The 18517-nt window shown below is 41.6% G+C and overlaps 1 protein-coding gene across 1 annotated transcript in view; it reads right to left on the bottom strand.

Moving 5' to 3' along the window:
• Positions 1–18517, bottom strand: part of LOC145406445 (lachesin-like) — a 478282-nt gene that overhangs the window by 250364 nt on the left and 209401 nt on the right. The window lies entirely within an intron of this gene.

The raw sequence follows: 18517 nt of genomic DNA, 5'->3' as shown, positions 1-18517 counted from the left end.
TATATTTTTATATTTTCATGGTCACGTAGTATTCATTATGTTATTAAAGTCAACTCCAAACATTTTATCCAGCTAAGAGTGAGTCATACTAGCTTAAGTATGCAAGAAATGTTACCGTCAACCCTGCCTTGGTCGTGACAACTGTGGTATTACATTCCTGCTAACGCCAGACGATTTTATTCAGCTAATAGGGAGTGACAGATATGTGAAAGTGTCAACTGCTGACATATAAAATAATACTTGAAATCTTTTGTAAGCAGACGAAGGCGGTGCTGTAGCCGGAAGCACACTCCGCTCTCAAGCAAGAAGTCCCAGGTTCGCTTCCCTGGTAGACCACGATACCATTAGACGGCGTCATTACGAGCGAGCGGGCGATGTCTACTCAGGTAAGTTTGGAAACGAGTGGCCCGGCCAGACCCGACCACCACTCTAATAACTTCACTCCTATGTGAAGTAGACTTGAAATTCTTTCTGCGTGTGAAACAGTTATTCAGTAAATTTTATCAACTAAAAACTCACCCATAAAGGCATAAGAACCTCTTGGAATTTCGAGATTTCCAAGGGGTGTTCGGCTCCAATCGCTGAACACCTCAGTTACGAAATCAAATGAAAATAGATTTTCAGTCGTAACACATGTGCTTTGTTATCATCTCTAGCAATTACGTATCGGAGATTCCGCCTATAATTTTATCAAAGAGAAACTGTCGTAACCTGGCTCTCGCTCTTTCGTCACGCTCTCACAAAGCGCACTTTACTGGTAATTGCCCCAGTTTTTTCTTACCTAGAAATGAATTAAGGACCTGGTTGTTAATTGACGGTTGCATGTTCAGTCCGTGGGGAATATTTGCGTACTTTCCATGTCAGTCACACTTTTATGTGCTTGTGATTGTCCCTTACAACCAAATACTTCCTACGCATGTTATGACAAGAAACTTGTTCCTTACGCTGAAATTCACTTCCTCACCATCTAGTTCTTTCTCTCTTCCCCTCCTCCCTTCCAACTTAGCAGTTAGATCTACAACACTCGGGATGCTTTCCTTGTCAGTTACACACTTTTTAAGCAAACAGGCTCTCGTTATGTAGATATAAATAGAAGAGTCTAAGAACAACCAAAAATAATGAAACAAAACACTGATGAGAACCTAGCACCAGCAAAAGCAAATTGGCGAGAGCCGCATGACTGACATGCTATGAAATATGCAGGGGGATGAAGTGTGTGTGTGTGTGTGTGTGTGTGTGTGTGTGTGTGTGTGTGTGTGTGTGTGTGTGTGTGTGTGTGTGTGTGTGTGTGTGTGTGTGTGTGTGTGTGTTCTACTCGTGTCCTATCTGTTATTCTATATGTGGAGGTACTTCCAGAGTATTCTAAATCAGAATACTTGGTAAGAGATTTGGATGGATTTTTAGGGCATCATTATCTACTGTCAGCTAGAACAATGTTTAATGTACTTGCCGGATCCTTCAGAAAGACACGACAAAGCTACATCAATTTTTATCTGATACAGAAATTTGTGATCAATTAGGTGGGATTAGGGGACGGAGAGAGAGAGGGCCAAGAGGAGTTAATGTTTCCCCACTCACTTTTAAAACCAGAGAGAGAGAGAGAGAGAGAGAGAGAGAGATGCATGGCCTTGTGTGGCCTCTAAACACTATGTTCACATGAGAGATCTAGTATTACAGTACGACAGAGTAGACTGCACTAGTTGTGTGGCACTGGTTCGGCTGGGGTACGCTAAAACGAATATCACGCCTGGTTGATTGCAACTCAGAGACAAAAACATTCATAGGCCAACCCCTGGGAGGATCTGGCAGTTATTATATCCCATTCGTGACTAGAAAACTCAGCAGAAATGGCGCTTCGGTTGTAAAATGACAATTAAGGAAGGAGTCACATGGAGAGACTGACAAATGAGGAAGTGAAGGGGCGTTGTGGTATGGATGTGGATGTGATAGGAAGAGTTAGGAGAAAAACACTGAGGTGGTTTGGCAATGTGGAGAGGATGGGGATTGAGAGACTGACAAGGAGAGTGTATGTGAGTGAGGTGGAGCTGGGGAGAGGGAGGGGCAGGCCAAGGATGAGATGGAGGGATGGAGTAGAGAGATATATGAGAGAGGGAGGTCAGAGCTGGGAGCAGAGTAGTGAAATGTTGGGGGACAGGGCGACATGGAGGCGATTTGTTTGTGGCCACCCCTTACAGGATTAAGGCGTCTGGCACTAGATAGATTGAGTTAGAAGATTAAAAAACATATGAATTCATTATGTAAGTTGTAATGGCTAATTAACTGTAATTTGTGGAGTTTCCTTAGATAGGCTTTAATTACAAGGCGTCACCTAACCCCTTCAACTCAAAGACGAAATTCTGATTTATTTTTGTCGACAGACTTTTTAAATAGGAACAGACGACTCAAGATCCTACATGATGCTAAATGATGGATACTTACTTAAAAGAAATGCAAATTAATTAGTTTTACTGGTTGATTATTGTTTGATTTTTTTGTTTACTTGTTTGCTGACAATGAGATAGTCGTATGATATAAATGTGAGGTATTTTGAACTTCCGATAAGAGCCATATTCAAGCAATAACCAGACGATTTTTATTTTCAGTTGAGGGAAATTCCAGGAACTAATGTGATTTTTTAATCATCCTTTAACCCACAAGGAACTGCGATTCGCCCCATCTGAACAAAAACAGCCAGCGTCCAATCACGTTATTGTGTACATCGACAAAAAAAAAAAAAAAAAAATCCCCCTTGACCTGCCACCAACACCTCCCACCAACCCCTCCCGGCACTACACATTCCAACACATTCCTCGCGTTTATTGCCAAATGGGAACGTATAACAATATTTTTGCTGAAATCACAGGTTCATCCACTATGAAGCTGAAGCTTATTATGGTGATGAAGAATGCTAGAAATCATTATTACTTTTAGAAAGCCTTTGCATACAATTTGATAAAATTATTTGATAAAAGTACCTTATTAATCACTTCTTGCTACAAACTATTGCATAAGAAATGTAAATACGTAAAATATATATATATATATATATATATATATATATATATATATATATATATATATATATATATATGAAATTTTGAGTGACTGGTCAAGGTGTAGTGGCTGAAAAGCGGTTAGAAACCTATGTACTGTACAGCACCTAAATAATGAAGTCAAGTGGTGTATGTGTGTGTCTATCTGCGAGTTTGTTCGTTTCTTTCGCAAGACCGGTAGTAGATTTCCACCCAATTCTATTTACATTAGGTCGACGTAAGTCCAGGGAACGTCAGTAACATATCATACAAAAATTCTGGCGTTCGCGTGTGACGTGACGGCGCGCGATATTTTCGGAACTCGCGACACTCGAAATTGTTTGTCTTTGCGTTTATTTGTCTCTTTCACGAGAACGGTAATAAATATCAACTTAATACTGTCAATTCCGCATAGCCAAAAATACGTAACGAAGGTAAATCATAATATTTGCAGGAATCAGATAAAAGCAGGCACGGATATAGATGTAACCTAGACAATAATTATTAGGTGGTAGGTAGTGTCAACCATCATCCATTCACTTCATTTAGTGCAACCTACTTCCTCCATCTTTATCATTCTTTTTCTGTATCTGTCCTCCCTCTTCCTATTTCTCCCATCCTTCCTGTCACTTTTTACTGCTATTCTTTCCACTTCAGGTGGCTCTTCACCAAGTAACAACCCCATGAAACCATTTGCAGCTCTGAGTGGTAACTATACAATTACATAGCGAGTGGAGAGATGCTAATGAGGACTCTATCCGGGAACTAAATTTTCCCTCGCCTTGCTGTGGCGAGGCACTCTCAGCCACAAGGGAACATCGGTTCACTGAACAGGATGGCTCTGCAAGGGCGGCTGTATGCCTGGGATTGCTGGATCTCCCTCAGCCAAACAGAATGGGGTTGCTCAACTATAACAATAGTCATTAATCGCACCAATCATTCTTCAACCGCCTCGCATTATAAAATCTCTCCTCTAACGAAACCAAAATCATCCGTGTTGTAAAAGAATTAAGAAAAAAGTCGTTGGGCTGAAGAGTTAAGCTATTTCCGATTACTATTTTCTTTTTGCTACATCCAGGCGAATATATATAACTCAGGAGAGATTTTTTTATATATATAAAATGAACAGGTATATATATATATATATATATATATATATATATATATATATATATATATATATATATATATATATAATTATCGCTTTGCTAATATGGTATTCTGATCTGAATAAAACCTCCCCGAAGTACAAAAAGAGACTCCAAAACTACATCCACGGGTCGAAGGGTTTAATAGGAGCGATAATTCAAGCTCGGACTGTTATGAAATCGATGTGGATAGTGATAAAACACACCGGGGGCAGAACACGGCAAAATTGAAAGGCGTAAATGAAGCCAGCTCTCCAAAAATAGCCAAATAAATTCCTTAAATGAAAGCTCGTTACGCCCTTGCCTGCAGTGACGTAATTTTCTCCCATTTATCAATTATTCGTTTACCTATTACGATTCAGATATGTCGCTTGTGAATGAGGAAAGATGAATGGCTTAACTGTAATGAGGGAAAGGTAGCTGGAAGACGAGACGGAGGTGAACCGAGACGGAAGTAGATAGGGGGACGAGTTTTTAAGAAAAAAAAAAAAAAAAAAAGAGGATGAAAAAAGAAGAGGAAAGAATGAACCCCCAAAATGAAAGCCTATTAAGGTTAACTTTTCGAAAGAAACTATTACTGAACACAAAGATATCTACATTCAAGATGTTCATTTTAACTTGTCTGGACACACTGTATTTAAATCACATACTAGCATAAGAAATGAGAAAAACTAGACTGAAGAAGGCAGTCCAGAGCTGACCAGTTACATACCAGAAAGACCGAGAGAATCAATGACATCTTGCATTGAAGAGATGGGCAGACAAGGATGAGAGTGTAGTTAGACGAGTGATAAGTCTCTCTCACGATGAAAGAAGGCAAACAGAGTTCAGAAGCTTATAGCGATTCATGATAATAGCGACCGTAGAGCAGGAAGGAGAAGGAACATGATAATGATGATGATCATGATCATGATGGCGATAATGATCATGATGGTGATGCTCATAATGATCATTATGATAATGGTAATGAGAGAGAGAGAGAGAGAGAGAGAGAAAGTACATAGGAGTACACAGGAAGTACAGATAACAGGAGGCCTATTACCCCATGATGAGGATATCCGTAAGAAAAAAAAAAAGGGGGGGGGGCAAATTCTACTAAGATCTAATTAACGTTTAAGAGAAAAGGATAGAAAGAGGAACGGTGTTCCTCGCCAACTGCACCATACACTTAAACCGGCAGGAAAAGGAAAGAAAAAACACCATGCTTTTTAGGAAGAACAAGCATGGAAATTTTAATAGGAGAGGCAGAAGAGGAACAGCTATGCACTATGTCGTTTGAGATCTACATATCTGTATAAGATATAGCATTGAAAATCGACAATTTTTCTCATCATTAAGTAAATGTCTCATTGTTTTCAGTATAGTTTCAACCTGGAATTATGCAATACTCAGTTAGTTATATCCCATATATTTTCAAAATATCTGTCTAGCCAAATTTTAAATGTATCAATATTTTTTGTCCCAACTACTGTTGCTAGCAGCTTATTCAATTGTTTCACTGTGTGATTATTAAAATAGTTTTCCAGATATTAGTAGTGCATCTCTTGCATTTGAACTTCACTGCACTATTTCTAGTCAGAGAATCATTCTGTATTTTGAACAGATTATATGTAACGTCATTAAATTTACTTAGAATATTAAATACTTGTATTCGATCTCCTATGGGTCGTAGCCTTCTTAGGAAAAGCATATGGTTTCTTTACCTCTGCACAGTTGTTGACTTTATACATTGGTCTTATTCTACCCTGTGTGGAGTACAACTCTCATATGTGGGGAGGCTCCCCACATTCAGCTTTTCGTCTCATTAATTCGCCTCTTCTTACTGGCTCCCTTCAACTTCTGTCTCTTTGCCGCACATTGGATACTCTACATTCCGGGCTTGGGAAGAGCTGCCGAACGTAAGTCTTCAGCTGAGCAAGTCAGAGAGAGAGAGAGAGAGAGAGAGAGAATATGTCGCCCCCCCCCCACCCACCTCTGCTCACCTCTTCATTTACGCTTCGTTAGCACTAGCAGGAGTTGTAGCTGTAGCCCTAAGTTCATTATGTTTGTGATCAAAGTGGACTGCAGGCTGAAAATGCTCCTCTCCCGCAGCCCACCATCCTCCATTCGGGATGATGCGGAGGGAAATGAGACGGTTGTATAACCAGACAGCTCGACCACCTGGCTATATCGCTGCCACGACGTGAAGGCGTCCCTTTCCTCTATCCCCGTAAACGGTGCGTTCCTTTAATGTAGAACCTAAAGTCGATGAACTTGGAATCATCTCTTGCCTTACGAACCTTTTAACTTCTCAAACTTTTTTTGAGGGCTGAATGAAGATGTAATCCTGATGCGATGTTCTTTGTCTTGTACGAATTACTAAAGATTAATTGATATTCTTGACGATACACAGATTCTAACATACTATTTCGGTAGCATCGTATGAACACTGACCTTTTTAATCCATTGACATATGTATAGAATACTTGCTGTTTGCAGACAATTTCATTTACAAAGTATTAGATTGCTCAGGACCTACACCCTTCATTATCCCGTTCAGTACGAGAGGGCTTTCCATGTTGAAGAAAGTGGTCTAGAGACAGCATAAATAAAAGAAAATAACTCTGCAGATTGATGAGCTTCAAGGACAGAACTCAGGTGAATAATATCTCATACAGTACGTGAGGTCCTGTCCTCCTAATGGGTAATCTTACTAACCAAGACCATCTTTTTTATGGTGGATAGCTCCAGATGATTTTTTCCAGCATCAGTATTCCATTGTATATGTTTTTTGCTTAACTGATCCAGAAGGTGACGTCTTTATTCTTTTTTTTTTTTTTTTTTTTTTTTTTTTTAAAGACGATTTGACTCTCGCTCTGTTGAGCACCACCTCTCCTCCTCTAAACCTCACCTTCTTTTTCTAACGGAGACTCAGCTGTCTGAGGCAACTGACAGCAAACCCTTTTCTGTATCCTCCTACTTTCTCTATACTCATTTCAAAGCCAAAGGTGGCTGTTGTGTATACATACGCAACGACTTATCTTGCTCTCGTGTTCCTGAACTTGATTCTTCTGAATTCTCCACTCTCTGGCTTCGGCTTTCCTGTCATTCTCTGACTAAATATATCTGTGCTGTTTACTTATCCCCTAATTCTACTGACTATCAAAAATTCTTCGACTATCTTACTTCTACGATGGAACACATTCTGTCCATTTCTCCTTTCTCTGAAATCTCCATTCTTGGAGATTTCAATGTTCACCACCACCTTTGGCTCTCCTCTCCTTTCACGGATCCACCTGGTGAACAAGCCTACATCTTTTCTATCCTTAATGACCTAGAGCAGCTTGTACAGCACCCTACCCGTATCCCTGACCGCCTTGGAGAGAGCTCCAACATACTTGACCTCTTCCTCACAACTAATCCTTCTGCTTACTCTGTTAATCTTTTCTCTCCGTTGGGCTCCTCCGATCACAACCTTATTACCTTAACCTGTCCTATCGCTCCAGTACGGCCTGCGGACCCTCCAGGGAAACGTCGTCTCTGGCATTTTGGAGCTGCGGACTGGGAGGCCCTCAGGCAGTACTTCTTTGATTTTCCCTGGAATGATTATTGCTTCCATGGCCGTGAGCCATCTGAGTGTGCCTTGCGCATTACGGAGGTTATTCTCTCGGGCATGGAAGCATACATTCCTTTCTCATATCCTTTGACTAACGCAAGAAAGCCTTGGTTTAATCACGCTTGTTCTAATGCTGTCCGCAACAAGGAGAAGGCCTACAAAAGGTGCCGGAGCCAACCCACCCCTGAATCACATAATCTTTACGTTTCTGCCCGGAATCGTGCTAAGTCTGTTCTTCGCTCTACTAAAAATAATTTCATCCATACTAAATGCTCTCAACTCTCCAACTCGAATTCTTCTCGCTCCTTCTGGCACCTTGCCAAAAATCTTTCTAACAACTTTACCTCATCATCCTTCCCTCCTCTTTTCTACTCTGATGGTTCTGTAGCTGTTTCTTCTACTGATAAAGCAGATCTCTTCGCACAGACTTTCTCCTCCAATTCCACCTTAGACGATTCCGGTGCTGTTCCTCCATCACTTCCCCCTCTGACTTCCTCATGGCTGACATTAAAATTTCTTCAGTTGATGTATTTTCTGCCATTACTGGCCTCAGTACTAACAAGGCATATGGGCCTGATGGAGTCCCTCCTGTTGTTCTCAAAAACTGTGCTTCTGTGCTTACACCCTGCCTAGGCAAACTATTTCGCCTTTGTCTGTCAATTTGTACCTTTCCTTCTTGCTGGAAGTTTGCTCTCATTCAGCCAGTCCCAAAGAAGGGTGACCACTCCCAACCCTCCAACTATCGTCCAATTGCTTTAACGTCCTGTATTTCAAAAGTTTTCGAGTCAATTCTTAATAAAAAAATTTTAAGGCATCTTTCCTATCACAACCTTCTTTCCGATCGTCAGTATGGGTTCCGTCAGGGACGCTCCACTGGCGATCTTCTCACCTACCTTTCAGACTCCTGGTCATCCTCCTTTCGGGACTTTGGCGAAAGCTTTGCCATTGCACTTGACATCTCAAAGGCTTTCGATCGAGTCTGGCATAAATCTTTAATTTCCAAACTGCCCTCCTACGGTTTCTATCCTTCTATCTGTGCCTTCATCGCTAGCTTCCTTTCTGGTCGTTCTATAGCCGCTGTCGTAGACGGCCATCGTTCTTCTCCTAGATCTATCAACAGTGGTGTTCCTCAGGGCTCTGTCCTATCACCAACTCTCTTCCTTTTATTCATCAATGATCTTCTAAGCTGTACATCTAACCCTATCCACTCATACGCTGATGACTCCACCCTTCATCTTTCCATTCGGTTCCCCGCAACGCCCATCTCAACAGTTACTTCAAGAAACAAGGGATGAGGCTATGGCACACCTAATGTCTGACTTGGCTCATATCTCTGACTGGGGTAAAAATAATATGGTTGTCTTTAATGCATCTAAGACTCAGTTCTTACACCTATCAACCCGACAAAATCTTCCACAGGTATACCCACTAATGTTTAATAATATTCAGATTAATCCTGCATCATCCTTGAACATGCTTGGGGTTTCATTTACTCGGGACTTATCTTGGAAAGATCATATTACATCTCTTGTAAAATCTGCTTCCAAGAGATTGGGTGTGCTAAGCCGACTCCGCTCTTTCTTTACCCCTGCACAATTGTTGACTCTGTACAGGGGTTTGATCTGCCCCTGTGTGGAGTACAACTCTCATGTGTGGGGAGGCTCCCCACATACAGCTCTTCTCAATAGGGTGGAGTCAAAGGCTTTTCGTCTCATTAACTCTCCTCCTCTTACTGACTCCCTTCAACCTCTGTCTCTTCGCCGCACTGTTGCATCTTTATCTCTTTTCTATCGCTACTTTAATGGTCACTGCTCCTCTGAACTGTCTGCTTGCATTCCTCCACCTCTACGACGGGCGCGTAGCACCCGTCTGGCAGCAAACTCTCATCCCTTTTCTGTCCAACTCTCTAATGCAAGAGTTAACCGTTACTCCCAGTCTTTCATTTATGCAACAGGTCAGCTCTGGAACTGTCTCCCTCTGTCTGTATTTCCTCCTGCCTATGATCTCCAGTCTTTCAAACGTAGTGTGTCCAGGCATCTCAAAATGATCGGATCTTGAATTTGGCTCTCTATTGTATTTTGTTTTTCTCTTGGAGGGAACTGTTACTGCGGGCTCATGGCCTTTGGTTCCTTCTTCCTCGCATAAAAAAAAAAAAAAAAAAAAAAAAAAAAAAAAAAAAAAAAAAAATTCGAAAAGACCTCTCGAACTCAAAGGGCAAATGAAGGTACGGTATCATCTTTAGTTTGCAGAGTCACTTAAGGTGAAAAGAATCGTTTGGAGACAGTACTAACACAACAAAAAAGTCATCCCAGTGTAGGATTTAAGCCTCTATCAGCATTTCGTTGGATAGTTACTGGCTGACACTTCACTCGAACGCCCGGTTCCACATGTACGAAGTTGCTTGAACGTCTGTAGAATATAAGGGTATTTGTTTATTTTATTGTCTTCACTCACAGGCTACCACACTAAAGTGTATATTAAAGACAAAAATACGAAAAGCATAACGAACTCTGATAAAGAAATAACTACGGTGCACTTTTTTTCCCAAGTTGGTTATCCCACTTATGGTCTTGGAGCCCTGGCATTCTTTTTCACGTAAGGCCAGACGATTCTGTTCACCTAAGAATTGGTTATAGGAGCCTGAGGGTCTTACTGCTTTTGCAGTTAACCTTTTACGATTAGGACAAATTTAATATTCTATTCCGCCTACGGCCAGATATCTCTATTCACCCGTGAGGTAGTATGAAAGCCTGAAAGTGCTAATACTTTTACCGCTGCTTCTCTTACCGAGGGAAAACTCTGTTATTTTATTTCTGCCAACACCAAACGAGCTGATAGTGAGTCATGAGAGTATAAGTGTGTTCAGAGCATATATAAATATATCCCTAGGCGCCAGCTACTTCATCACTGCGTCGCCCTGTAATCCCGGCTACTTACACAGCTGAGGTATTTGCCAGAGCAGAATGATGCAGTATGCTTGTTAAAATCTCCGAGGTCAACGATCCTACCAAAGATTTTGTACATGTAGCAAGCAATGTTAACATTTCCCTAGCATTTTCATACAACATTAGTTTTTATCATTTACTATGTAAAGAAAATGGTAAGCTAAGTAAAACAGTGTAAATGTTTTAACGTTGAGTTGGGTTTCCTTGAATACACACCATTAAAACCTTAATGTATATGTATCCGTATCACAAAATACACACACACACACACACACACACACAGCACCTGGCACCAACACAACAGCAGAAGAATCGTACAAGAGTGGACGGAACCATCCCTAAAACAGAGACAAATGTGAGCTCCTGATACGGCGGCAGGGAGGTGAAGGGGTCTCTCCTGCCTCATCTCTCTCTCTTTCTCTCTCTCTGTCTGTCTGTGTGTGCTCGAGCGCTTATGTCTTATTCTCTGTTTTTGTGTCTGCCTCTGTCATTAATTGTAAGTCTATCTGATTCTGTCTTTCTGTTTTTGTCGGATTCTGCGTTTCTCGCTCTCTCTCTCTCTCTCTCTCTTTGTCTGTCTGTCTGTCTGTCTGTCTGTCTGTCTGTCTCTCTCCTTCTCTCTCTCTCTCTCTCTCTCTCTGCCAGCCCGTATTCTCCCGCCCTCCTCTCCTCTCCCAGTCCATTCCTATGCATATTACTCATAACGATTTGCATGGCTCTTTCACCAGGTCCCCTCTCCCTTATTCCATCTTTAATCTCAAAATACTTCGCACTCTTCATTTCCTTGTTCTTTTCCACACGTATCCAGTTATTTCTTTCTTTTTTTCCTTTCTTTCTTTCTTTTTTTTCTTTTCTTTAGTTCCTCCAACCCATGAAGAGGTTTGTTTCCACTCGGTTACCTCTTGTTTCCCCCAGTCTCCCCAACCTAATAACCCTGCGTATGTCTTGGTCTCGTTCATTTTACATTTTGCTTTAAGTTTCTTCACTCATTTCTCCTCTTATTTGTTTTCACATTGCTTTTGCTGTTCCCTTTTGTTTTCTTTCTCTTACTGTCTCGCTTATTCTTATTTTCCATTGACTTCAACCTACTCCAGACATATCATACATTTACCTCATCTATTTTCCTCCTTGTGGCCTCACGTTTCTTCCTCTTTCTTCTTCATCATGCTGTGCCCTCGTATTCCTCTTATCTCCTTCCCTCTTCCATCTCCTCACATCATACACGCAGTCTTCATCTATTTTTTTTTTTCCTTCCAGCTTCCTCATTCTTCGTCCTTTTCCTATCTTTCTCTCTTTCTCTCAGACCCAGAAGTCAGCGGGTGCCAGAAAAGATATCCAGACACCTCACTCTGTTATCCCATTACCCCAGGTAGCCAGCCGTGACAGGGTCCTTTTGCGGTGCGCGCGTGCGCGTGTCACTGTTGTTGTTACTGTTGCAGTCATTTTCACAAAGTTTGTGCATGAGTTTTTGCTTGATATTTGCGTGCAAAAAGAATGTTCTCCTCTCGTACTGTCACGCAGGTAATAAATTGTTGCATATATTGTGCGCCTGCAAGCACACACACACACACACACACACACACACACACACACACACACACACACACACGCATCCTCGCTACCACTTCAACAGTGGCAACTAGAAAGTATTCGGAGAGCTCATAACTTCGCCAATGCTGGATCGGATCCAAGTCCTCCCTAAAATGTAATCGATTTTTTCTTGGCCCATAGCCCACCCTTCCACAAAATTTCATAGAAATTCATTGAGAACCGTTGAGGATGTCGTGCGGACAATCAAGCAAACAAATAAACATGGAGGAATACATAACCTCTTCCAACTTTGTTGGCCGAGGAAATGATCACCCTCCCGTCACAGGGGTCGATGTGAATATTGAAGTGTGTACAAAGCGGTCCTGACCAAATAAAAATAATAATAAAAATAAAAATAAAAAATTGGGTTAACCTCTGGATGACGACAGAGGCAGGATGGGAATAACGACTAGCATTCAACAATATATATATCGCATATCGTTAAGAATGAAAGCTAATGGAAGAAATGGGGTAAGTATCATTATTATAGTATTGCATATTAAACTGATTAGAATAGTTAAAGTAGGAAATAGTCGGACGGTACGTGTCAATTCCAAGCAGATTTATCAGTCACTGGTGAAGAACGAGTCAATATACAGGTATTTTAATAAGTGCAAGTGCAAGTCTTGATTCATCCAGCTCCTCTACGACGTGTGAGGAATAAAGTAGCCGGACACATGCTCTTGAGAGGGATACCAATGCAACCAAGCACTGTACTTTAACTGGATTTAAACATGGCTACTGTCGCACTAATTTGAAGCTTCCGGCCTAATTCAGTTATGAACTGTATAGTACTCCGAACCTCAAGCAGCTTAGCCATGCCTTAGGACTACGGTGATAAAGGAGGCAAGTGAGATGTTTGACCGTGCTTCTCTACTTACGATTAAAACATTAGATCGTGGACTACAGTATATCGCATTATTATTTATTTATTTTTTTATTCATTTATTTTCACACTGACTGACGATGCAACACGAGTCGTATGACCTGAATAGCCAGATGCAGCAGAAACGGGTTATGTTACTGCAATGCAAACACACATTCTCTTTAAGTGAGATGTGGCTGATATCACAAAGAAAACTCTAAAAAAAATTAACACGGCCAGACGATTTATCCTGTTTACTGGAGACTTTTCGAAATGGAGAGATTAGGTAGCCAGTCGTTAGCCTGTTCACTACTAAAAGGTCTTCATGTGTCGGGAAAGAATCGTCTAGTGGTAGGCCGATTAAAATGAAAATGAGGTCTTAATGGTGTATGGGTTAAGGTGAAACAAGTGAAAAAGATACAGTTACCAAGATCAGGCCCCCTCGTCACAGTCAGATCCCACGGTTCTGACATTACTGACCGTTAGCATGCAAGGGACACCCAAGATTCCGTACTCACTTTTTCCTTTCTGTCATTTCTACAAAACCGTAGTGGTCGAAATATTATTACATAGATCTATAGAGTCAGTGCGGCAAACAACCTAAATCTCTGTTTTCTTGCTTAGCCTGAGTAAACAAGGCACTGATATTGTGTGACGGACAGGACAGGTCAGATGTCACTGACTCATGTCACGATGTCCTTTAATGTTGGATAGTCATGGAATCCCTCGTGTCAGGTCGTCTAGTACTATGATTCTGTCTTTTACTTTAGTTTTGCATAATTTATAAAATGAGGAGAGCAATACCTAATGATACTTCTATCAAAACCATATCATACAGAATACATCGTCATAAAGTTTAATCAGTGTACTGATGGGCAAATACTGATCTGAACAAGGGAGTACTTAAAAAATCTGGAGGCTAAGGTGTTGCATGGATGGATGTGTAGCTCATCATAGAGTATTCTGATGAACGACTTCTCTGTGTTACTGTTTCGTTTTCCTACTTGTGTATCGTACAGTTGAGTTTGAAAGGTGATGATAGATTGACACAGATCAAAGAGGAGGTTTAAAGTACTCGTGGTATCTGACGAAAAGAAAGCGTACATTCAAAAGAGAATAAAAGCTAAGGATTCCGAGGCAACATGTAAGATGAAGTTGGTGATGTAGAATTTTACGGCTTCACTCCAGTGATGTATTATTTTTCTCACCACCAGATCACTTAACCAAATATGAGGTAAGGGAACTGTTAATAAAGTTCACTAACCAATATTGTTACAAGAAGTCTCACTTTAGCTAAATAAAATCGCTGATAGTAACCAGAATAGAACGAAAACGTCATTCTTGGCCTAAAGGACAATGTAAAGGATAGCACGGAGACGAACCAAGACCAAGGCATCGAGTGACCTGAAGGGGATAATAAGACCATTACTCGCCGACAACACAGAATTGTCCCCGGAGTGAGACGGCAAGGATACTACAAGGCCGGCAGGGATCACGAAGGGAGGCCAGGCAACGGAAGTATCGACCATGGAGGTGCTTCTGGTTAGGGGCGACACAGTGGTACGCTAGCATAATCCTGACGGTCGTAAACTGGGCGTCGGATCTCAGGGAAACGGTGCAAGTCATTCTTATCCTTCCTCCCTGCTTGGTAGCTGACTCTTTCATTGCTTTCCTCTGCCGTCCCCCGCCACTCACGTACTGCATTCGCCCTGATATTTTTCTATACATCAAGGCCTCGTTACAAGTGCCTTGCTTACTCTCCAGTCTTCAGTGAATTACTGGTAAAATACAAGTTGAAGCTGCATTGCTGCCTATGCAGCTCATCAGCTAGTTTCCCCTTAGTTTGCTCGTACAGTCCCAGTCGTAAGGCAAATGCTGTGACATTTTTTAACATAACTGTCGCTTAGGACGAGATCTGCCTGTACAGTATATTGTTCACACTCGTTTCTTCCCGCCAAGAGAACTTAGAAGTGTTTTCGTCCTTGTTTTATTATTTGTTTGACTTACATAATTCCCACTGTTTTCCTTTCTCATCAGCATTATGACCGTACGTCACATATTTTGTGAGAAATATAAAAACCCCTCAGTCAGGTAACGTCATTTTTACTTTCATCAAACCATCTTTAGACCATTTTATTACGCTTAAGTGAGATCTCTTGTGGTGAGCGGGTTAATGAAAGCTACATTTAACCTTCTCCACCCGCCATTCGTTCAAAAAGTCGTTCCATAACTGAATACAAAGGCCTGACTGTAGTGACAATGAAATGCAAAAGACGAATTCCAATTAAAGGGGTAAAGGAGCTGAAGCGCGTTAGGATGCATCGGTTCTCCTCCTCTGAGAAGGAGGCAAGAAATTCGAAGGTTTGACTGATGAAAGGATGGATTTTTTTGGCCTCATTTGCTGACCAGTACGAGGATGATTAATACATTTTCATACCATTTTTTTTTTTTTTAGATCCAAGTGACCTAAGTTGAAAAAGAGGGAAATGAGGCACAGATCATGGCCGAATGCTCAGACTTCCAAAAAAAAAAAAAAAAAAAAAAAAAACTAAATAGCCTACACATAAAATTACTGAAATGACCATCTTTCCTGTGCTTTGTTTGGGTTAGAAAAGAAATGCCGGGGTTTGGTGTGGCTTTAATTAACCCTTTCACTGCTTAAGATCCTTCATTTTTTTAACAAGATCGTCTGGCGGTGAAATGATTGTAATGAATAAGTACGTCACCCGAACGAAGGGGCTACATACTTCACCACGATGGCCTGCATTTAATCCTATTCTGGCTAATACTAGTCGATTTCAATCAATTTTGAAAGGATCTTCAGAAGGGAGGAAGTTAATGAAAGTTAATCAAACCCTTCCATGTCGAAATCTCTCTCCTAAACTGAACAAAACTATCTGGAGATGGCAAAAATAACAAAAAAAGAATTAAGTCAAGGGGGATAATAATATCACCCTGTGGCTTCACCTCTACCCAAGTCAGCATCAGAGGGGAGACTCGCCCTTCCCTTCACATACACCTACAATCTCTTATTATCCAGAGGGGACTCGACCCCAAGATGTTCTCATTCACTTCAGGTTAGCCCCTTTAACCTGACGACACAGGATATACGAGTACTTGCAGTCCCTTCACTACGATAATGTATTTTCTAGTTCATTATTGATACCACCAGATGATTTTATTCAGCTTAGGAGAGACACTTAACAACAGAGGGATTTCATACTGCATTGGTTAATCCCTTCACAACTAGATGTCCTATCTATCTATCTATCTATCTATATACCTAGGCTGCTTCCCCCAAGGAAAGGGAGGTAGCCGAGACAGGACGACTCACTCTCCATTTACTCATCCATTCAAACACATTCATTCACATCTTAGCCCCAAAGGGGAGAACGGACAGATCCTCACCGCATCACACCGCACAAGGGTCAACTGCGCAATGCAATCAGTGACATCCACAGCAGGGCCCGACAGCAGAACTGGTTTACCCCTGCCACATCATAACAGACCCATCCCCTTACCCGCACCTGACCTGACTAGCTGATCAGACCAAATGCGGGAGAATATCCCCTCAGGGCTGCGTCATCACTTATTCATTCACAATTTCTCTCCATTTATTTCTGTCACGCACAGCCACTCTTCCTTGCTCAACAGACATCCCTCTCGCATCCAGCGCTCTCTTCACACTGTCCATCCATCCCATTCGTGGTCTTCCTCTCAGTCTTACACCTCTCACATCAGATCTAGTTATCTTTTTCACCAATCGCTCATTATCCATTCTCTCCATATGCCCAAACCATTGCAACACCCTCTGCTCAACTCTACCAGCCATCTCCCGAACAACTCCAGTTCTCCTTCGCACTTCATCATTTCGCACCCGATCCATACGCGTCACTCCACACATACTCCTCAGACATCTCATCTCCATTACATTCAAACTTTTCCTCTCTGCTACACCCATATTCCATGTTTCAGCCCCATATAATGCAGTCGGTACCACAACACCCTCATACAGCCTTCTCTTTACATCCATTCTAAGCGAACGACATTTAAACACTTTTTTCATTCCTCCCAGCACCTTTCCTACTTCATTTATTCTAAACTTCACTTCTGCATCTATTCTTCCATCCACAGCAACATGTGACCCTAGATATTTAAAACAATCTACCTCCTCAAGCAACTCACCATTCAAAACTATATTCATCCCCCTACCATCTATCAACCTCGTACACTTCATCACTTTACTCTTATTCTCATTTACTTTCAATTTCCTCCTTTCACACACCCTTCCAAACTCCTCTACCAACTGTCCTCCTGAAGTTAAATAAAGTCGTCGAGATGATGCAAGCGTAAACTTAATACACCATCGAAGTTAAGTGGACAATTTTGTTCCTGCATTTATCTATCTGTCTGCCTATCTATCTGTCTACCTATTTATCTACAGCCAGACGCCTGAATCCCGTAAGGAGTGGCCACAAGCAAACAGCCTCCATGTCGCTCTGTCCTCTGCCGTTTGGCTGTCCCCCCTCCAGCACACACACACACACACACACACACACACACACACACACACACACACACACACACACACACACACACAAATACTCTCTCTCTCTCTCTCTCTCTCTCTCTCTCTCTCTCTCTCTCTGTCCACTCCTCTACCTCACTCACATACACTCTTCTAGTCAGTCTCTAACTCTCCATCCTCTCCACATGGACAAACCACCAGACGATATATTCAACCTAGGGAATATATCTTGCAGAGAAGGAATGAACAGTCTCAGGCTCGTGTGGATCACTCTCATATAAATAAAATCGTCTGACTTTAGCTGAATTAAGACGCTGTAGCTGTTTTGAACATGAGAGGCTTTACTAATGATGCAAAACCTCACCAGTCTCCATCAACTTATTTTCATCTGACTAAGTGCAATACCCAACTCTGCCAGTGAAACGTCAAATACTCACTTAACTATAATATCGTATGGCCTTAGCTAGAAGAGAATACTAGAGCTTTTTTTTTTTTTTTCAGTCATGGTGTTGTTATTATTATTATTATTTTTTGATGACCAATAGATGATGAGGCTAAAAATTTGGCCTTGCGATCCGGCTTCAACCTCAGTCAGCATTAGAGGGACTTGCTCTTTCCCTCACACGTGCACATGCCAGCCACAGTCCTGTTACCTCTCCTGCTTCTCGCCCCCAAGGACTCTGATAAACAGTCTGGTCAATCCTAAGCATCCGACACTGTAAATCTGTGGCAAAATAAATTCACCAGTGTCGGGTGCTGAGGATTCGTCAGACTGATTTCATAGTCAATGGAGAGGGAAGTAGGACAGCGTACA

This window comes from Coenobita brevimanus, chromosome 70 (assembly GCF_032717465.1).
Source record: "Coenobita brevimanus isolate Jiangsu-jjx chromosome 70, ASM3271746v2, whole genome shotgun sequence".
NCBI classification, from domain to species: domain Eukaryota; kingdom Metazoa; phylum Arthropoda; class Malacostraca; order Decapoda; family Coenobitidae; genus Coenobita; species Coenobita brevimanus.
The sequence above is the reverse complement of the archived record's forward strand: the minus strand, read 5'-3'. Positions and strand labels throughout refer to the sequence as shown.